The sequence below is a fragment of the Chiloscyllium plagiosum genome, unplaced genomic scaffold (assembly GCF_037043375.1).
Source record: "Chiloscyllium plagiosum isolate Xiang-an unplaced genomic scaffold, Cpla_swu_hap1 HiC_scaffold_30, whole genome shotgun sequence".
In the NCBI taxonomy this organism is placed as follows: domain Eukaryota; kingdom Metazoa; phylum Chordata; class Chondrichthyes; order Orectolobiformes; family Hemiscylliidae; genus Chiloscyllium; species Chiloscyllium plagiosum.
In genome coordinates, this window is record NW_028270168.1 from 47622098 (window position 1) to 47644479 (window position 22382).

Below are 22382 nucleotides of genomic sequence, written 5' to 3' on the forward strand. Positions count from 1 at the left end.
TCATCACTACCTTCTGGTGTAGTTGTGGTTGCAAAAGGAGATGGCTGTGGTTGATTGTCTCCTGACTGTTTCTTGGGGGTGAGTTCAGATTAAGAGATATGTAGGTACAGGAACAAATGAGAAAGGCAAATGGCATGTGTGAGAATAATGCAGTCCAACAGGAATTATACAGGGCTTATACAGGAATTATACAGGGCTTATACAGGAATTAGGAGAAAGTGAGGACTGCAGATGCTGGAGATCAGAGCTGAAAATGTGTTGCTGGAAAAGCGCAGCAGGTCAGGCAGCATCCAAGGAGCAGGAGAATCGACGTTTCGGGCATAAGCCCTTCTTCAGGAATGAGGAAAGTGTGTCCAGCAGGCTAAGATAAAAGGTAGGGAGGAGGGACTTGGGGGAGGGGCGTTGGAAATGTGACCAGTTCCAATACCGAACAACCCAGATGGCCTCTTTCTTCAAAGACCGCAATTTCCCCCCAGACATGGTCGACGATGCTCTCCACCACATCTCCTCCACTTCCCGCTCCTCCGCCCTTAAGCCCTGCCCCTCCAATTGCCACCAGGACAGAACCCCACTGGTCCTCACCTACCACCCCACCAACCTCCATATACATCGTATCATCCGTCGTCATTTCCGCCACCTCCAAACGGACCCCACAACCAGGGATATATTTCCCTCCCCTCCCAACCACCCGTGGCTCAACACTTCAACTCCCCCTCCCACTCCACCAAGGACATGCAGGTTCTTGGACTCCTCCATCACCAGACCATAGCAACACGAAGAGCGCCTCATCTTCCACTTAGGAACCCTCCAGCCACAAGGGATGAACTCAGACTTCTCCAGTTTTCTCATTTCCCCTCCCCCCACCTTGTCTCAGTCCCAACCCTCGAACTCAGCACCACCTTCCTAACCTGCAATCTTCTTCCTGACCTCTCCGCCCCCACCCCCACTCCGGCCTATCACCCTCACCTTATCACCCTCACCTTAACCTCCTTCCACCTATCGTATTTCCAATGCCCCTCCCCCAAGTCCCTCCTCACTACCTTTTATCTTAGCCTGGTTGGCACACTTTCCTCATTCCTGAAGAAGGGCTCAGGCCCAAAACGTCGATTCTCCTGCTCCTTGGATGCTGCCTGACCTGCTGTGCTTTTTCAACAACATATTTTCAGCTCTTATACAGGAATTATACAAGAATATTCTTGCCTCAGAGGGAGAGCAATCTACATTCACTAGTTTAATGTTAGAGATGAAGCTGCTCAATATTTGGTACTGTACCTCTCACATGCTCTGACAGCAGCTGACATCGGCACATGTGCAGAACAGCGCGGAGACTTCAGTGCTGACATCAATGCATGCACAGAATGAAGTGTGCAAAACGATCGCTGCTGGAATCACACTATTGCGAACAGAGGTAAGCGTTCTCGAAAATACCGTTCCCTAATTCTTCGGTGACAAATTGCGCGACCGAAACACGCTTTATATGAGAACTACCTGTACAGCACTGATATTTACATGTATTTAACACAGTAGGTTACACTCCTGTGTGAAGAAGGTGTCTTCCTTGCCAGTAAGTATGAGCTATACACTCACAAACCATCATGTTTTGCAGTGGACGCTGGGTGTGAGTAACCCATAGGAACCACATCTTCTCCTGATCATAATTCCCACAAGCTTTCTTTACATGACTGTCATTTCATAGAGTCATAGAATCATAGAGATGTACAGCATGGAAACAGACCCTTCAGTCCAACCCGTCCATGCCGACCAGATATCCCAACCCGATCTATTCCCACCTGCCACCACCCGGCCCATATCCCTCCAAACCCTTCCTATTAATATACCCATCCAGATGCCACTTAAATGTTGCAATTGTACCAGCCTCCACCACTTCCTCTGGCAGCTCATTCCATTCACGTTCCACCCTCTGTGTGAAAAAGTTGCCCCTTAGGTCTCTTTTATATCTTTCCCCTCTCACCCTAAACCTATGCCCTCTAGTTCGGGTATCTTTCCTTTCCATTTTCCTCTGTGCTAGTTTGTTTCCCTTCTTTCCTATTTTATGCTTCCTTTTGTCTATTTTTCACTTTTTCTCAGCTTTCTTAATAGCTTCTCTCTTCTTAACTGTGTTTCTTTTTTACTGGACTTCATGTCTCAATTTTAGACTCACTTAATTCTCCATCTCTCTTTCTACAGACTTTGCCCAATTTTTGCTGTCACTTTTTTGAGTATTTAGAAATGGACATCACTAACCTCTCTATATGAAATGCACCATGATAACATAACACAGGTCTTCTTAATCACCTGGATTGGGAAACTCGCTCAAATGTAACATTTTGGATGAGACAAGCCCTACAAAGCAAACATATCCATTCAATAGCTTGAAAGCAAATTACCATTTAAATATTGTAATTACTAGAGTCCATTTATCTGTGATCCAACCTTTCAGACTGATCCACAATTGCTCTGTTCTTTGTCCCTGGAGATGTGTCCTCACAAACTGCTTTCACCATCAATGACATTCTATTTCATCCATGTGGTTCCTCCAGCTAGTGATAGACTGTCCAAAATAGGAAGTCTGCCAGCAGAAAAAAGAGATAAGAGAAAGCTGAATGGAATCAATCTGTGTTTAGAATTTAGAGTTCAGACAGTCTGTCACTGATACAGATCTGAGGGTCAATTGGTGTCACTGGACGGAATCAGTATTCACCTGAGCAAATTCCAAAACTGGATTTTCAATCGATCAAGTGAAGTTTTCAATGGAAATGTCAAACTATCCCAGAGTTAACTGTCCCCAATCTGACTCAGCATTGAGAGTAATATTAATTAAGTGGGCCAAAGCTTGGCACTGCACCTCAGAGAGTTATGACTCAGCTTTAGAAAAGGCCCTTTTTAACTCGGTGTTAACTGCAGCCAATACATTGGTCGATTCCATGTTATTGACCTGGAGCGGGAACGTAATACATGCAAGAAAAGATACTTTCCCAGACCATGAGCATTTCTCATTAGAGAGCGAGAGAGAGAGACAATTGTTTATATTTAGTTTTGACAGGCACTATTCTGAGTGTGGGGCAAGGAAGGAGACAGAGCACTTGGTATCGTGGTGCAAAGATACCAATCTCTCCCTCAATGTTGGCAAAACAAAAGAGCTGGTCATCGACGACAGAAGAAAGGAGGTACATCAAGGGAGCTGAGGTGGAGAGGATTGAGAGCGTCAAGTTCCTAGAAATGCTGATCACCAATAACCTGTTCTGGTCCCCTCACGTTGATGCGATGGTCAAGAAGGCACAACAATGCGTCTTCCTCAGGATGCTAAAGAAATTCAGCATATCCATGTGGAGCAGTGTGCCACAAGGAAGCTTTTTGTTCCGTATATAAGTGATTTGGGTGTGAACATAGGGGATATGGTCAGTGATTTTGCAGATAACACCAAAATTGAAGATGTAGTGGACAGCAAAGAAGGTTACATCAGAGTACAATGGGACCTTGATCAGATGGGCCAGTGGATCGAGGAGTGGCAGATGGAGTTTCATTTCGATAAATGTGAAGTGTAACAATTTGGAAAGGCAAATCAGGGCAACACTTATACACTTAATGGTAAGGTCCTAGCGAGTGTTGGTGAACAAAGGGACCTGGAGTGCAGGATCATAGTTCCTTGAAAGTGCAGTCGCAGGGAGATAGGATAGTGAAGAAGGCCTTTGGTATGCTTTCCTTTATAGGTCAGTACATTGAGTAGAGGAGTATAGGTGTAGGAAGATTTGTCAGGAACCATAGCTACCTTGACTGCATCTCCTCCCACACCACCCCGCCCCCCCCCAACAAAAATGTGATCCCACTCTCCCAATTCCTCTGCCTCCACCATCTCTGATCCCTGAATGACCGATTCCACTTCAGGACATCCTAGATGTCCTCCTCCTTCAAGGGCAGTAATTTCCCCTCCCCCTTGATCAACAATGCCCTCAACCACATCTCCTCTATTTCCCATTCCTCTGCCGTCAAACCCCACTCCCCCCTCCTCACCCCTTAACCACAGAAAGGATAGAGACCCCTGGTCCTCACATTCCACCCCACTAATCTCCAAATCCCCCACCATTTGCACTGCCTGCAGTCTGACACCATCACCAAAATGATATTTCCTTCCCTACGCATATCTACTTTCCACAGGGATGATTACCTCCGTGATTCCCTGGTTAGATCCACACTCCCCACCACCATCTCCTGGCACCTTCCCCTGTGGCCACAGCATGTGCAACACCTGCTCCTACACCCTCCCCTCTTCCATCCAAGGCCCCAAAGAGTCATTCCAAGTCTGGGAGAGATTCACTTGCATTTCCTCTAGCCTGATTGATTGCATCCCTTGCTCCCGATGTGGTTTCCTCTACACTGGAGAGATCAAGGCAGGCGCAGAGACTAGTTCAGGGAACATCAATGCTCCAATCAACCCCATCTTCTGGTTGCCAGCCATTTCAACACCCTTTCCCATTCCCCAGACATGTCCGTTCTGGGCCTCCTCCACTGTCAAAATAAGGCCACACACAAGCTGGAGGAAGTAAACCTCGTCTTCTGCCTTGGGAGAAGACAAGTATATGGCCTTAACATAGAATTCACCAGCTTCCAAATCTCCCCAAGCCCCCCACCTCATCCGAGATCCAGCCCTCCCTTTCTGCATTGCCCCCTTAACCTTACCTAACCTGTCCATCTTCCCTCTTTCCTATCTGCTCCACCCTTCTCACTGACTTATTACAATCACCACCTACCTGCATTCACCTAAGACTCTCCCACCTACCTTTCCACCTGCCCCCCTCCCTCTATTTACTTTGCAGCCTCCTTCCCCCTCTCCAGTCCTGATGAAAAGTTCCAACCTGAAATGTCGACTCCCCTTCTCCTGTGATGCTGCCCGAGCTGCTGTGCTTATTTCAGCTCCACTCTTTATCCACTCTGACTCTCCAGTGTCTGCAGTCTTTACTATCCCCAAGTGTAGGGAGAGGCAAGTCATGTTGCAGTTGTACAGGACATTGGTTTGACCGCTGTTGAAATACTGCATGCAATTCTGCTCTCCCTGCGGTAGGAAGCATGTTGTGAAACATGAAAGGGTTTAGAAAATATTTACAATGATGTTGTCAGGATTGGAGGGTTTGAGCTATAGCGAGAGACTGAACAGGCTGGGGCTGTTATCCCTGGAGTGTTAGAAGCTGAGGGGTGACCTTATAGAAGTTTATAAAATCACACGGGGCATGGATAGTCAAGATCTTTTCCCTGGGGAATAGGAGTCCAAAAGTAGAGGGCATAGGTTTATGGTAAGTGAGGAAAGATTTAAGAGGGACATACAGGGCAACGTTTTCATGCAGAGGGTAATGCATGTATAGAATGAACTGCCATTTAAAAGACAGCTGGATGGGTATATGAATAAGAATGATTAAGAGGGATATGGGCCAAATGCTGGCAAATGGGACTAGATTAATTTAGGATATCTGGTCGGTATGGACGGGTTGGACCAAAGGGACTGTTTTCATGCTCTATATCTCTGACAAACAGTGAAATTCCCAGCTGACCTTAGAGAAACCTTTGTAGGAGAGCTTAGAGCACAAGAGCAGATAAGTGCATGGTTTTTAAGTCTTTCTTTTAATAATGAGTATACTGGGTTCTTTTTGGTTATATGTTTTATAGAGATCTGTCCCTTGATTATAATTTTAAAATATAAAACATAGCTACTAATTTATCCTGGAACAGAATTTTTTAGAGCAGTAAGATGGCGCTATTTTCTGGGTCTATAGATTGTTAAAGTGCAAAGTTGGCCTTTAGCAGAATGATGTACTCTTCCTGTCAAATGTGGAAGGTTTTGGAGAATTTCCATGTTACTGATGATTATGTCTGCAGGAAGTGCCTTTGGTTGAAAATCCTATCAGATTGCATGGATCAGTTGAAGTGGCGGTTTGAGGCAATGAGGAATTTACACGAGCTGGGGTTGTGATGGAAGGTAGTTATAGGAAGGGAGAAAAGCCACAGATACAGTCAGGTAGATGGGTTACTGCCAGGAAAGGTAGGAGAGAGAGGCAGGTAGTGCAGGAGTCTCCTCTGGCTATCCCCATTTCAAACAAGTATGCAGTTTTAGAAAAGGTAGGGGGTGATGCACTCTCAGGGGACTGTAGCACAAACAGCCACATTTCTGGTATCAGGACTGGCTCTAATGTAACAAGGGGTACGTCAGGTTCTAAATGATCGATTATGTTAGGGACTCTCTCGTCAGAGGCACAGATAGACGTTTCTGTGGCTAGTAGCGAAAAATCAGAATGGTGTATTGACTCTCTGATGCCAGGATCAGTCCATCACGTAAGCCAATCTGCCCTCCATTAACTCCATCTACACTTTTTGTTGCCGTGGAAAAACAGCCAATATCAGCAAAGACCCCTCTCACCCCGGTTATAATCTCTTCCAACCTCTTCCATCAGGCAGAAGATACAAAAGCTTGAATGCACGAACCAACACGTTCAAGAACAGCTTCTTACCTACTGCTGAATGGACCTCTCACATTGCAAATCTAATGTTGATTTAGCTTTTGTACACCTTCTGTCCAGCTGTAACTCTGTATGCCTCGGTCTGTCCTTGTATGTTATGATCTGCTTCTACTCACGAAATAATAATGTTCACCATACTTAGGTACATGTGACAACAATAAATCAAATCAAAGTCAGAAGAGGAAGTAGACCACCACAACCTGTATGTTGCTTGAACCCATTAACTCCATTCTGTAGCCCACTCTAGCCAACTGAGCTAACTGACACACCCAAAGGAACTAACTCTGAACTAAACAAATCAGGAACAAATGGTGAGCTTCACAGGATAGCCATCTCATTGGGACAACCCACTCCATAAGCAGTCGTGAAATATTATGAGACTGAGAGTAATTGGTTTGCTTGTTCAATTCGGTAACATTCGTGCTTCAACATTCCATTTATTACAGATCACTTCATTCCATCTTTCTTCCCTTCCTATGGGATCAAATGTCACTGTGCGCCTAACAATTTGGATCTTCCTACTGATCAATATTTCATTGCTGCAGAACTGCCGTTATATCCTTCTCTCCATCAGCTTCGGAGCAGCAACAGATAGAGACAACTGATTGACGACTCCCTGAGTCCTCCCTCTTTGTTGCCCGTCTGTTGTGTCTTCCACAGTCCCAGAAATCTTTGAAGAGAATTGACGAGGTCATGGGTGGGAAATTCGTTCAGTTGGTTGTCATGTACCTGCAACATGCCAAAAACAACCACAAGTAAATAATAAAGTAAATGGGAGCAGAAATCAACTAGTATCTACCAGACTGGTTGGTTCACCAAGCCTGCTATACTTAGCTGGTCTTAAGATTCACACCCATTTTCCCACACAATTCCATAGCTCTCAGTTCCCTGAGAGAACAAACTCTCTGTCTCAGCCGTAAATATATTCAATGATAGAGTACCCCCCACCCTCAGGGTCAGAGAACTTCATTAAATTTAATCAACCCCTTATCCTGAGTCTGCTCCCTGATCTTTCTGATTCCCCAGCCAGGGGATACCATCAATCAATACCCACCCTTCCAAGTCCCTTCAGCATATTTATAGTTGATCTCTCATCTTCCACACGCGGCAGAATACAAGCTGGATTTTCTCGTTCTATCAGCATAGGATAACCCTCTCATCACATGGACAATCTGTATTGCCTTCAATGCAAGTGTATCCTTCTTAAGACATTAAAATTCCACAAAGATAATTTCAGATGTGGCTTCATTAACGCCTGCAAGACGTCTTTATTCTTGTACTCTAATATGCAATAAAGGTCAATGCCATTTGCCTTCTGAACTACTTGCTGTTCCTGCATGTGTTATGGACCAGGTCATGCCCCTTGAAGAAGGTAGCCCAGACCCTAATGTTTCTGGTTTTTGAAAGCAGGTGGATAGTGTGTGGATCAGGAGTGATACAGCTGGCCCAACCATTCGGTTTTAAACAACGCAGAATTTATCTATGCACAAACAAAAGAGAATAGAATATAGAACAACATAATATTTTTGAAAACCCAATTGACTCTATTGCAACTTAATGATGCTGTTCCAAATACTTACAACACCCCAAAAATACCCTCTGGGCAAAAAAGGTAAAATTGAACACAGGTTCTTAAAGGAGCGATGTCAGAGAGAGAGAGGATCAACATGGAGATGTTTCTTCGGATTCAGCAGCTTCTCAGGGTTCCCAGCTAAAACCTCACCAGCAGCTGCAAACAAAACAGCTTTCTTAAGCCAAATCAAACCAGAGAAAAGCTGAGCTGGGAGAACTGGCCACTCCCCTTGTACAAGGTTTTAAAGAAAGACTTAAAAGCATTCTCAGTAGATTAACCCAGACATATCAGAACCTCTGACTTTACAACCCCTCGTGAAAGAAAAAACAAGGACAACATAACCTTGTTAAAGGAGCAGCATTGTCACACATACTAACTCTGTATTCCTTGTACAAGTACATCAATCCCTCTGGCAATCAACATTTCTAAGTTCCATAGCTGAATTCCAATCTTATGACCAAAGTAAATAACTCCATCTATCATTTTGCTGGCCACTGAATTAATCTGGCTAACTTTTTGTAACTCATGTGTGCCCTCCTCAAAGCATACTTTCTCATCTAGGTATGTATCATCAGTAAACCAAGATATTTTGCTTTCTGTCTCTTTGCTGATCATTCATGTGGATTGTACTAACCAAGGATCCAGCCCTGATCCTTCCAGCACTCCACTAATCATCGACAGCTAACTTGAAATTGTTTTGTTTATCCCTACTCTTTACTTCCTGCCTATTAACCAATTATCTGCTGATGCAGATGTATTCTTCCCATCTCCATCTTATTAGATTACATTACAATGTGGGGGAAATAGGCCCTTCGGCCCAACAAGTCCACACCGATCCGCCGAAGCGTAACCCACCCATACTCCTACATTTACCCCTTACCTAACACTACGGGCAATTTAGTATGGCCAATTCACCTGACCTGCACATCTTTGGACTGTGGGAGGAAACCGGAGCACCCGGAGGAAACCCACGCAGACACGGGGAGAACGTGCAAACTCCACACAGTCAGTCGCCTGAGGCGGGAATTGAGCCCGGGTCTCTGGCACTGTGAGGCAGCAGTGCTAATCACCGTGCCACTGTGCAGCCCACAGTTATCTTGTGTGTTAGCATCTTGTGTGGCACCTTATTGAATGTTTCTTTTGAAATCCAAGTGTAGTAGAGCTACCCTATAAACTAGTTATTTTCTCAAGAAACTCAAATATGATTGTCAAACACAATCTCCTAAATTGAAATTATAAATTATGCATTGTATATTGTGAAAGCTTTCTAAATTAGTTGATCAATGACATCAGCTCTTACAGCTCCATTGACACATGATACTCTCTGGTACTGATCTCCTAAGAACTTGGTTGGACTTTCTTGAGGAAAGAATGGATCACTTTCCCAACCACTCTAGATCCCATTTTCACTCTCCCTCCATTCTTGAATGGTGTTATAAAGATCAATAATCTTCCTCCAAAGTTAGTACTTCATTCCAGGGGCTTCTCCTGTGATTGTACTATATCACAGTCTCAAGCCAATCTCTGTCTATGCAACACATTCAGGTTGGTACTGGGAATGTGAATGGACAAAGAAAGGTCAGAGGAGATTTGATAGAAATGTTCAAAATCAGTTTAAATAATATCCTTGTTATCCAGATAGATAGTGGAAAGTTTGGTATCAACGTTCAGGAAAATTAGCTAATTTCTTGGAGGGGAAGAATTTACACAGATATCAATTGGACATCTGCATTAAAGGACTGCTGCAGAAATCATAATCTGAATGGCCTCTTCTGTGCTTTATTTTCTATGAATTTATAATCTAAAGCATGATATGCCTGTTGAACACAAGATGGTTATGCTCTCGGAGCTGATTGCGCATCCACCTTCTTGGGTAAGAGGCAGAGAGAGCCCTGGCTCTGCTTGATTAATGCCATTTAACTGGTTTAAGATGGAATGTCTGCCATTACTATTAGGACACCCTGCCGCCTTGAGCTGCCAGCTCGTCAGATGCTTGGCAGCATTCGTATCCCAGCAGTGCCCCCCCACCCCCGCCTCGGGTGCAGTCGCCATTTTTTTGGATGACAGTGAGGCTGGGGGCAAGGCATTGAGCCTTGAGACAAGGATGGAAATTGTATGTGGGCCAGTGTGGCAGGGTCTGGCCAGAAGCTGGGTTGCCCAGGGATACGGGTTGGGAAGAACAAGCTGTGGGAGAGTGGTTGGTGTTGCATTGTGGGAGTGTCCTCCGATGGGCAAGGAACCCACCCTCCAGCCAGCACTAAGTCCTACCTCTGAACAAGTTGGGAGTGCAAAACAAAAAAGTTGAGCATCAGCTTGTAAATCTATCTTACATGTGCTAAGGATAAGAATGGGAGTGATTTTTGGATGGCCATGGAATGGAAAGAACATTGGAGCCTTTACCATCACTATCCATAGCTTCAGACAGCAACATGCATGTAACCTTAACCCTAACCCTGATCCCACAAGTAAACTTGCTATGCATTACACCAAATGTTCACACTGTTTGTGGGTAACCAGGGATGCAAACATATCTCCAAGTGATATCATAAAGAAAAATGGTCAATCCTTCATTTGGACACTCTAACAAAATCCTGATGGGTTTATAAGTAAAGTCTCATACCTTCCAACTCCTGGTTGAACCTTTTTTATTCTATCCATCACCATCATATCAGCTGAATGAGTAGGGTGATGGATAAATGGAAACTGCAAATTGGGCATCAGTTAAGGTATAAGCACAAATGTGGAAGGTGGAAGGCCAAGCACTAGAGCATTCAAACATTCCCAATTTTTGGACATAATGATCATCAGATACTCCCAGGACAAGTACAACTCGATTATATATTGTAAAAGCTCTTGAGATTGATTGGTTAAGGACAGCAAAATCAGCAAACATGTGTTAAACACAGTTTACAGTTGACATTACCAAATGGAGGACACAAACAGGTTCAGAATGGTCTGAATATTGGCTCAAAATCCTTGAAATGTCAAGCACCCATAGATGATGCATGAGCAAGATAAATGTAAACAGCTGTATTCAAAAACAAACCTTATTGTAGATGTTGGCCAACATCCACTGGCTGTTTGATTCTGACTGTGGCGAAATCTGGATGAGAACACTCTTAATAGACCTCTTGAAACATTGTTGAATCTTCCCGTTTCATCTTGTCCCTGACACCAAGAATCATGGTCCTACTAGGTCTCCTCTGTGAATCAAGAGATATTTCTTCAATTCCAGTTGGTGTGAAGATGCTTTGTCTTCTCTCTCATTTTTCAGAACTCAGCCTGGGATACTCCTGAGATAAAATTCATCTGTTATATCAGTCGAACATGTTTTCAATTAATGATACTTGGTTCAATAACTTACTTTGTGTTACTTTGGATTAGGATGCCCCTAATTTATGAACATACAAATGCTCATACTTACGGGTGTGATTCTGTACAGGGATATAATTTTAAACATCCAATATGCAATCTTTTGCTACACTCATGAATGTCTGCTTTACATTGTCCTTGCATTGTGTTCCAACTTTTGTATTAATGCATGAGTGAACGGATGCAAGAATGCAATTGGGAACTGCCCTGTATTCTGTATTGGTATGGACTGAACTCATGGACTCTGTCCTCTCCTCCCAGCTCCTCCTATATTTATTTGCCATTGTTGGGGGGTAACCAAGGGAACACACCTGTCTACAAAATACATCACAAAAGATCCAGGATCCAATCACACAGCACTTAGGAATGATGTCACAGAGCAGCCAAGCACTGCACCCACCCCCACCTCTGTATCCACCCTCACCCCACACCCCCATCCCCAGTGGTATTACTGGATCACATGACCAAAGCCTGTTCCTTATGAGCATGAGCCCAGATTACAGTCTTGTTCCCAGTATTACTCCCATTCAGAATCCTTGGAATGACAGTAGCCTCCCCCTTGAAATTCTCCCTCCTATCTTCCAAATGTTAGGTTTCACTTTGCAATGGCCTCCGTGTGGACTCCTTGCACCAAAATGTCTTTTTGCTTTACTTCAGAGTATTGGTTTCAGTATGGTTTGTGGGAAATGCAGTTTGGAAATATTAACACAACCTCTGTGCCCTGAATCCAGTTCAGTTCCTTTAACAGGAAGTGGGTGTCAAATGCAATAAGTTGAGGAATCATTAAAGCAACAATTGAAAGTTGCCTAATAATGAGCATGGCACTTTCCACATCAACAGTGCCAGGGCAAGTACAGAACGGTTAGCATTCTGCTAGTGAGTAGCTTGTGATGGGCATAAGGCATATCTAGACACTAAACCATCAAATGGCAGAGTCAAACCAGAAGCTGAATAAAGTATAGGAAAAGATCCGTGCCAGAGTACACAGTCGCAGGAAGAAATCAATCAACTACGGTAAATAAAGTATCCCAGAATCACAAGAGATGAAGTTGAAACACGTAATCAGAAAATATACTACTAGCAAGTGCATAAAGGAACTGGGCACGGTGTAAGCCATGAAGGAACTCCACTGTTGAGTACCCAAGCCAACCAGTTTGATCGTGAGTTGTGAGTACATTAGAGGGATGTCAGGGTCAGTCTGCTGCAGTGAAACAGAAAATCAAACACAGGCCAGAGTTTCCTGTGGGAGACCCAACAGGAGGGACATAGACAAACAGAGTGAACTCTCCTTAGGGGGAGTGACAGCTCAACAGCAAGAATTTCACTCCCTCAATGATATAGACTGACAAGATGAAATTTGATATTAAAGAGATTAAAGTAAATGGCAGATAAACTATTTTTAAATTAGATATCTGTGATGACATATTGATTCTTTGCAATATTTACCCTGGTTTACTGTCCTCCATATAAATTTGGGGCTAAGAAAATACAATGTAAGATGCCCAGATGAATGCTAAAATTTGCTATAATAAAAACTAAATTATACAGGCTTTGTACATAAATTGTAACAATTATGGCTTTCTATCAGGCAGACCTGCTTTTACAGTTGTAAGCATCCTTCATTAAACAGACACCAAATACATATCAGTCCCAGCATTGCAACATTGCACCTCAAAATGAAGCTGGAAACATTCAGAAAGAATGTGTAAAATAAGACAGTACTGAACCACCAAGATGGAAGTTTAGACATAGACAAACAGAGTGAACTCTCCTTAGGGGGAGTGACAGCTCAACAGCAAGAATTTCACTCCCTCAATGATATAGACTGACAAGATGAAATTTGATATTAAAGAGATTAAAGTAAATGGCAGATAAACTATTTTTAAATTAGATATCTGTGATGACATATTGATTCATTTCAATATTTACCCTGGTTTACTGTCCTCTTTCAGAATATAGTTACAGAAAAGTAAACTAGCATATGTGCTATTCATTTACTCGAATCTAAAACTTTGGATGTTCCTGAACTTTTGGATTCATGGGACATCATACCTGAAAATCCAGCTGTCCCTTGAGAAGAATCAAAGCTCGAGAAGGTAACATGAGGTTGTCCACTTATTGCACTGAACCTGCCCAGGAGATATAGTAGTAGCAGCAGCAATGTCAGGTAGAATTAGATGAAGATGTTTTACTCAGTGCAAATAGCCAGATTATTTCTGGCATGCAAAAAAAAATCACCTTGTAGTCCATTGGTCAGTGTTGAAAGCAAGATAAGCTTCAAAACATGCACAGTCAGTAAAATGAGCAAAGTTGAATGGAGTTTTAATTATGAAGGGTATTAAAGGTTAGGGAGAGATATTGGGTAGAGGGAGCACAAGTGAAAGGTTGGTGCAGAGGGTTGCATGGCCCATGCCTTATAAAACACAGATAGTGCTGGAGAAACTCAGCAGCTCTGACAATATCTGTGGAGAGAAAAACCGAGTTAACACTTTCAGTCCAGTATGCCTCATCTTCAAGTCATAAAATCTTATGTTTTTCACTGATATGCGTAAAAACCATGAGTTTTATCGTCCGTTAGGATAGCTTCTTCCCATATAATTCTACATTTTCAACAAATTGAAAGCCGTAAGAGGCATTAAATTGAGGCTGGATGCTACACTGGAAGAATGAACTAATGCATCATCATGTTTCTTCTTCTCTTTTAAAATTATTTAAGCTCGAGGTTGTCACCACATTATGGCATAGACAGACTGTAACTTTTACGATGCACACCCAACTGTCCTTCAAACTTTCTGACCTGTGAAGACATTACAGTACAAGTAGAATTCATCCCTCCCTCCAAATACTCTTTGCTCCTTGAATTACTTCTATTTACAACTTGGGTCTGAAGAATAACATTATGATTATATACTGTGGAAAATTTGAACTGACCACATATTGAAATATTCTTCTGTTTAGAATCTGATAGAATTCCATCCTTCAGTCTATTGTAACAAGTTAACAACACAAAAAAATGGCTCTTTATTAGAGTAATTCAAAAGCAATCTCACTCCCACTCCCTCATTCAATGGCTATGTGTGTGAAGTGGGAAGCGGTTTAGTTCAGTTGGATTGTTGGTTTTCAGAGCAGTGTGATGCCAACAGCATGGGTTCAATTCCCATCACTGGTTTGAGGTTACCATGAAGGACTCTCCTTCTCAACCTTTTCCCTTACCTGAAGTCTGGTGGTCCTCAGGTTAAATCACCACCAGTCACTTCTCTTGAATGTGACAGCAGCTCCTATGGTCTGGTAAGGCAATGGCAACACAACAATAATGTGTCTTATTCTGTTTCAGTTACTTATCCAAACTTCCTTCAAAGAAGTGCAATACTGTCTACATTAATCATTCCTTGCTCCAACAATCTGTAATTTCCCCTTTACTTTTTTGCTGCCTTTTTAGCAGTAATTATAAATTTGTCCAGTCAAAAGAAGTGGCCTTTTCTGTTCACCCTTGGAGGGGCCATTATCATGTTTCTGCACCACCCACTGTGATGAATTTTGGACTTTCTCATGGAAATAAAAACCAATAAATAAATATAATCATTTCCTTCACTTATGAAATCTACTTTCAGCTTTCTCTGCTTTCCATTTGGGTTTTTCTCACATGCAGAACTGGTTTTTCACAAACAAATATACCTTTTTCAACAGGGTCCTGCAAGTTTTGACATAATTCCTTTAATTCTTCTTCCTTGAGAAACAGATTCATCAGCTACTTGAATATGTCATTACCATGTGGCATTTGGTCTGGAGTCACATGGAGGCCAGAACTGGTATGGATGGCAGATTTTCTTCCCTGGAGGACATTAATGAACCAGATGGATTTTAATGACAATGGGTGATAGTTTCATGGTCAACATTGGTCAGACCTGCTTTTAATTCCAGATTGCTCTTAACTCAACTTAAATTCCACCAGTTGCTCTGATGGAATTTGAACCCATAACTCCGCAGTATTAATTGGAAGAATGCAGGAGTCTTGGAGAGTCCTGGCAATGAAGGAGATTATAGAGATAGGGATGGGTGAAGCCATGGAGGGTTTTACAAATGAGTATGAGAATTTAAAAGATAAGCAGCGCCAGGTTAGAAGCTAATGCAGAACTGTGAGCACTGAGGTGATAGATAAAGGGGATTAGAGGTTCAAGCTGGATAAAGGTAGCAGTGTTATGGATTAGTTCTAAATGTTGAAAAAGATAGTGTTTGATAGAATGGGGTATACCAGATCTGAACAGAAATCAATACCTTTGTGTCCTTTAAATGGGTTATGGTGGAAGTATTTGTATTTTAGATTAAAGTGTGCATTGGGTACTGTGTATTTAATTGAATCTGTTTCATTTAATTGTACAAAATCACAACCATGGGATTTAACTGGGGATTCACTTGTGCCTCAAGAAATAGACACAGTCCTGAAAGTTTTGCAGTTAGCTTAGGAGGCCCTATGCTTGTCCTATGACACATAAATATAGGTTTGTAAAAGTGGATGCTCAGAACAAATTCCAAACTCTCTTCAACAATCCAGTTACTATTTCTTTGCTTCTATTATTTTACCTCATATTCATTGGCAACCTTAAAAAATACCAGTTAGAATTCTTCTGCATCTAGTTCTGTTGGGACTGTTCTGCCTTCTATAATCTTCATCTCATAGTGTAATCTATTCAAGCTCTCAGGGTTCAAGATAATATTTTATTTCCCCAAGGGCTGATTTTCAGATTTTCTCAATGACTACTGGCTGATTTTCATGGAATACTTTTGGTTTTCAAGGGATACATTTACAAATTAAGTAACTCCTCCATTGGGTGATGCAGTCAGACAGTAACATACCTTTTGTACTTGGCTTGATGCATGGAGCATTGGGTCTCACACCTACGCAGAACTTGAGCAAGTCAACAATGTCTTCAAAAATCATCTTCGCTCAGTTATAAATGCTCAAAACATATGGAAAGTATTAATGTCAAAACAACCATTATGTTTAAATTGGCACAGGTTAACAGGTTAACAGGCCCATGTTAGCAACAGCTTTTAAAGTAATTGACAAACTCACACCAATACACAAAAAGCCCTCATAATAACTCAGACTGAAAAGGTCACAGTTATAAAGACTATGTGTCTTCTTTGGAATATGAACTGGGAAAAAATAAATGTTTGGACACCACTGAACTGCAGAGAATATACCTTTTTAAAAATCTTTTGCAACTCAGTGATCAAAAGTAGCTCTGTGTGATTTTCATTTATTGTTACATAAGATCAGGTAACTTTTAGAGAAAGTAGATTTGAGATTTTATGAGGTAAGCTGGCATCAGATGCCTTTGGGTTGAAAAACTGTCAAGCAACAGGATTTGTATTTTTAAGTTACAGTCCTGAGAAGGGACAATTGAATTCAGGCATCCAGAAAGTCTGCAATTAAAGATTGTCTTTCTTATCCTCCATGAATGGGAAAACAGCACGTAAATACTCTAAAAAGAAGAATGCTTAACTCAAGCAAAGACCTAACCGCAACCCATTGGCTACTAAATTGAAGATCTTCCATTGCGATTGGAATTAGGCTGCGATGAGGAAAGCCCTAGGCATAATCTGAAGTCCAATAAGAAAATATCTAAATTTGGGCAGGCTCTACCAAAATTTGAGTGAAAGGATGTTGAGTCATTCTTTGTGGTGTTTGAAAAGATAGCAAAATAAATGAAGGAAAACTGAAGAGTGCCCATACAGAGCAGGTTGCAAGGTACAGCGTGTATGAATTATGCACCACTCTCTGACAAGGTCTCTATGGATTAGGATGATGCAAACATGGCTATACTGGGTGTGTATGAGTTAGTTTGTGTCAGTATTTATATCAAGAAGATACAGATTGCTAGAGAACTTTGAGAAATAAACAGCAATATCTTGAAAAGTGTCCATAATAGTGAGGAGGTGGTGCTGGATATGTTAGAATGCACAAAAGTGGATAAATTCCTGAGACCTGATTAGGTGCATCTCAGAACTTTGTGGGAAGTTAGGGAAGTGATTGCTGGCCCTTTGCTGAGATATTTATCCCATTAGATAGCCACAAGTGAGGTGCTGGAAGACTGAAGCGTGGTTAATGTGCCATTATTTAAGAAAGGCACTAAGGAAAATAGACATCAGCGATGGGTTAATTGTTGGAGGGGATTCTGAGGGATAAGGTTTATATGTGTTTGGAAAGGCAATGACTGATGAGAGACAGTCAACATGGCTTTGTGCGTGGGAAATTGTGTCTTACCAATTTGATGAAGTTTTTTTAAGAAGTGGCAAAGAAGATTGATGAAGGCAGAGAAGTGGATGTTGTCTATTTAGAGTTAGGCAAGGCATGGTAGACTGGTTGGCAAGGTTAGATCACATGGAATCCAGGGAGAGCTAGCCATTTGGATACAAAATAGGCTTAAAGGTAGGAGACAGAGGACGATTGCTTTTTGGATTACAGGCCTGTGACCATGGTGTGCCACAAGGATCCATGATGGGTCCATGGCTTTTGTCATTCAAACAAATGATTTGGATGTGAACATAGGAGGAAGGGTTAGTAAGTTTGCAGATGACACCAGAATTGGTGGTGTAGTTCTCAGTGAAAAAGGTTACCTCAGAGTAAAATGGGACCTTTATCTAATGGGCCGAGAAGTGGCAAATGGAGTTTAATTTAGGTAAATGCGAGGTGCTGCATTTTGGTAAGGTCTATCAGGGCAGGACTCATGCACTTAGTGATAGGAGAGCCGCTGAACAAAGGGATACAGGGACATAACTCCTTGAAAGTGGAGTCACAGGTAAAGTGGGCAGTGAAAAATGCATTTGGCACACTTGCCTGCATTGGTTAGTGTATTGAGTATAGGAGCTGGGATCTCATGTTGTGATTGTACAGAACATTGGTGCGGCCACTTTTGGAATTCTGCGTTCAATTCTAGTCTACCTCTATAGAAAGACGTTGTGCAACTTGAAAGGGTGCAGAAAAGATTTACAAGGATGTTGCGGGGATTGAAGGTTTTAACCTCAAAGGTGAGGTCAAACAGGCTGGGGCTGTTTTCCCTGGAGTGTAGGAGGCTGAGGGGTGACCTTATAGAGGTTTATAAAATCATGAGGGGCATGGATAGGATGAGTGGCCAAAGTTTTATCCCCCAGAGTAGGGAAGTCCAACACTTGAGGGCACAGGCTTAAATGAGAGGGGAAAGATTTAAAATGGACCTGAGGGGCAACTTTTTCACACAGAGGGTGGTGTGTGTATGGAATGAGCTGCCAGAGGAAGTGGTGGAGGCTGGTACAATTACAGCATTTAAAAGGCATTGGGATGGGTATATGAATAGGAAGGGTTTGGCGGCATATGGGCCAAATGCTGTCAAATGGGACTAGATTAATTTAGGATAGGTCAGCATGGACTAGTTGGGCCAGATAAAAGTGGGGACTGCAGATGCTGGAGATCAGAGTCAAGATTAGAGTGGTGCTGGAAAAGCACAGCAGGTCAGGCAGCATCCAAGGAGCAGGAAAATCGACATTTCGGGTAGAAACCCTTCATCAGGAATGAATGTCAATTTTCCTGCTCCTCGGACGCTGCCTGACCTGCTGTGCTTTTCCAGCACCACACTGATCTTGACGTTAGTTGGACCAGAGCTGAGATCAGTTAGTGGCTAATTGGTTTCTACTCGCTAAACTTCCCGTTTTTCGCTTTCGCAACTTCGGACAGAAAAGGTTTGAGTGTACAGAACAGAAATCGCTCCTGTTTCTAAAAGTAAGTCATTTAGTTGATTGAAACTAACGCATATGATTGTTCTCGATACCGTTATTCGTTTAGATTAATTTCATCCTGCTTTTTTTAACAACTTATTGCGTAAAAGCACAGTCTGTCGCTGTCAAACCTTAGGTGCAAAGTCGCTGCTGAATTGATTCCACCCCACCCACCCCACCAGCTTTTATCGTTCTGTGCTGAGGATGTTACTTAGGAATTCAGATTCCAAAGGGAGTTAACAGCCTTCCATCCAGAGGAATGGAAATTATCTGAGAAGGTTTCACAGCCAAATCTTGTCCTTACACTCACTGACTAAATTTCCAGCTAAAATCATTGCATTGTCTGAAGCAGGGATGATCGTTGATTGTGCAGCGACAAATTGGGGGCAGTGACAAATTGGGGGCACTAGCTGGATCAGCTAATTCAGCGCCCATGTAGCAAACTCAGAACAGCAGCTTTGCTTCATTTACTCCTTTGCCGGTTCACACTGCCCTGCTCAGAGAATACAGGAAGGTGCAGTCAACATCTGCACTGGGTCACAACCATTCTTAACGGGTGCAGGATTCTTTTCCAAGTGTGGCAGGCTCAGCCTTATATTCAGCACGTTGGGATTCCTTTGCTTTAAGAAATGGGAGAAGCAAGTCAGTGTTTCAATGGCGAGCTGGACAATTCTGAAAAGTTTTGATTCAGCAAACATAGAGTTGACCTTTCCACTTTTCAGAATTCAAAAGTAGCTTTTATAATAAAGACAAGTTAAAGTCATCAGCAAATCCACTTTGGAGCTCAGGGGAAAGTTCTACTCAGGATGATTATAATGCTAGAAAGCATTGTGTGGTGGAGTCAAATATCACAGACGCATTTAAGCCAATGCTAAACTTACAGCACTGAAACAGACCCCTTGGTCCAACCAGGCAATGTTAACTATAATTCCAACTAAAATAGTCCCACCTTCCTATGCTTGTCCCAAGTCCCTCCAAACATTTTTTATTTATGTACTTATCCAAATGTCTTTTAAATGTTGTAATCATAACTGCATCCACCACTTCCTCAGGAATTTCTTTCCACATACTAACCACTTGCTGTTAAAAAAAAATTGCGCCTCATGTCTTTTTAAAATCTTTCTCCTCTCACCTTAAAAATATGCTCCCAGTCTTGAAATCCTCAGGAAAAGACACCAGCCATTCACCATATCTATACCCCTCATGATGTGACAAACATGATAAGGTCACCTCTCAACTTCCTGTGCTCCAAAGAAAAAAGTGCCAGCCGACCTAACCTCTCCTTATAACTCAAACTCTCCAATCCTAGTGAGAGAGAGAAGGTAGAAGTACAAAGCTTTAGGGTTCATGAAGTAGATCATGTGATTTGACATACGTGGATTGACTGGTAAAGGTTTTTAGTGCTGCAAAAATCTTTGTACTGTTGACTTCCTTATTTGTAACGTAAGTAATTTGTGTTTTGTATCTAACTAAAATATTGTCAGTTGATTAAGTAATGGAATGGAATGATTTTGCTATAGTTTGTCACTTTTTAAAATTATCAAACATCTATCGCAATAAATATAAATGAAAAATTGAGAACATGGATTCGAAGTTGGTGACAATTATTGTTCATTTACGTGATTGTGTGTATGTGCAAACTGGCTGTAAGATTGTGGTTCAGTTTTATGTGGCTTAGAGGTGTTTATCTTGCTGTGAAGAACATGAGCATTTTCAGTTGAAATATTCAACTCTCGGGTGAAATTAAAGGTGGGGGAGGGGAAGGTTTATTGAGAATCTATGTGGAACATGTTTTAAACAGAGTGTAGTTGTAATGTGCTACCAGGGAAGGAGGTGGAAACAGTTACAACAGCAAAATTTAAGAGGCATTTAGATGGACAAATGGATAGACAGAGAATAGGGAAACACGAACCATGTATATTAATCTTAGAAGTTTGCATCACCAGTAGACATGGTGGTTAACAAGGCATTTTTGCCTTCATTGCTCAGACCTTTGAGTACAGGGGTTAGGGTCAGGACTGTGGTGCTGGAAAAGCACAGCAGGTCAGGCAGCATCTGAGGAGCAGGAGAATCGACGTTTCAGGCATAAGTCCTTCATCAGGAATCTGGATTCAGGATTCCTGATGAAGGGCTCTTGCCTGAAATGTCGATTCGCCTGTTCCTTGGATGCTGCCTGACCTGCTGTGCTTTTCCAGCACCCCACTCTCAACTCTGATCTCTGGCATCTGCAGTCCTCACTTTCCCCTCTAGGGGTTGGGGTGTCTTGTTGAGGCTGTACAGAACATTAGTGAGGTAAAAACAATGACTGCAGATGCTGGAAACCAGATTCTGGATCAGTGGTGCTGGAAGAGCACAGCAATTCAGGCAGCATCCGAGGACAGGCAAAAGCGACGTTTCGGGCAAAAGCCCTTCATTAGGAATAAAGGCAGAGAGCCTAAAGCGTGGAGAGATAAGCTAGAGGAGGGTGGGGGTGGGGAGAGAGTAGCATAGAGTACAATAGGTCAGTGGGGGAGGAGATGAAGGTGATAGGTCAGGGAGGAGAGGGTGGAGTGGATAGGTGGAAAAGGAGCTGGGCAGGTCGGACAAGTCCGGACAAGTCAAGGGGATCGTGTTGCTGGAGGTTAGAAACTAGGATGAGGTGGGGGAAGGGGAAATGAGGAAGCTGTTGAAGTCCACATTGATGCCCTGGGGTTGAAGTGTTCCGAGGCGGAAGATGGGGCGTTCTTCCTCCAGGCGTCTGGTGGTGAGGGAGCGGCGGTGAAGGAGGCCCAGGAACTCCATGTCCTCGGCAGAGTGGGAGGGGGAGTTGAAATGTTGGGCCACGGGGCGGTTTGGTTGATTGGTGCGGGTGTCTCGGAGATGTTCCCTAAAGCGCTCTGCTAGGAGGCACCCAGTCTCCCCAATGTAGAGGAGACCGCATCGGGAGCAACGGATACAATAAATGATATTAGTGGATGTGCAGGTAAAATTTTGATGGATGTGGAAGGCTCCTTTAGGGCCTTGGATGGAGGTGAGGGAGGAGGTGTGGGTACAGGTTTTACAGTTCCTGCGGTGGCAGGGGGAAGTGCCAAGATGGGAGGGTGGGTTGTAGGGGGGTGTGGACCTGGCCAGGTAGTCACGGAAGGAACGATCTTTGCGGAAGGCGGAGAGGGGTACGGAGGGAAATATATCCCTGG

The 22382-nt window shown here is 42.8% G+C and overlaps 1 protein-coding gene and 1 long non-coding RNA gene across 7 annotated transcripts in view; one reads left to right on the top strand and one right to left on the bottom strand.

Moving 5' to 3' along the window:
- Window positions 1-20521, bottom strand: part of LOC122563749 (uncharacterized) — a 31484-nt gene extending 10963 nt beyond the window's left edge. The window contains exons 1-4 of one of the 5 annotated variants that reach the window (XR_015752173.1): window positions 20339-20521; window positions 6498-7235; window positions 2434-2569; window positions 2245-2343 (exon numbers count right to left, since the gene is read on the bottom strand). This is a non-coding gene — a long non-coding RNA (uncharacterized LOC122563749). Of the gene's footprint in view, window positions 1-1154; window positions 2570-6497; window positions 7236-20338 lie in introns of those variants that run through there. The other 4 variants (XR_015752172.1, XR_015752174.1, XR_015752171.1 and 1 more) reach the window with 4 other exon arrangements.
- The window catches only part of ponzr11 (plac8 onzin related protein 11), a 35581-nt gene continuing 32268 nt past the window's right edge, over window positions 19070-22382 (top strand). The window contains exon 1 of one of the 2 annotated variants that reach the window (XM_087976923.1): window positions 19070-19210. The gene's annotated coding sequence lies outside the window, so the exon portion shown is untranslated. Of the gene's footprint in view, window positions 19211-20497; window positions 20650-22382 lie in introns of those variants that run through there. The other variant, XM_087976925.1, reaches the window with a different exon arrangement.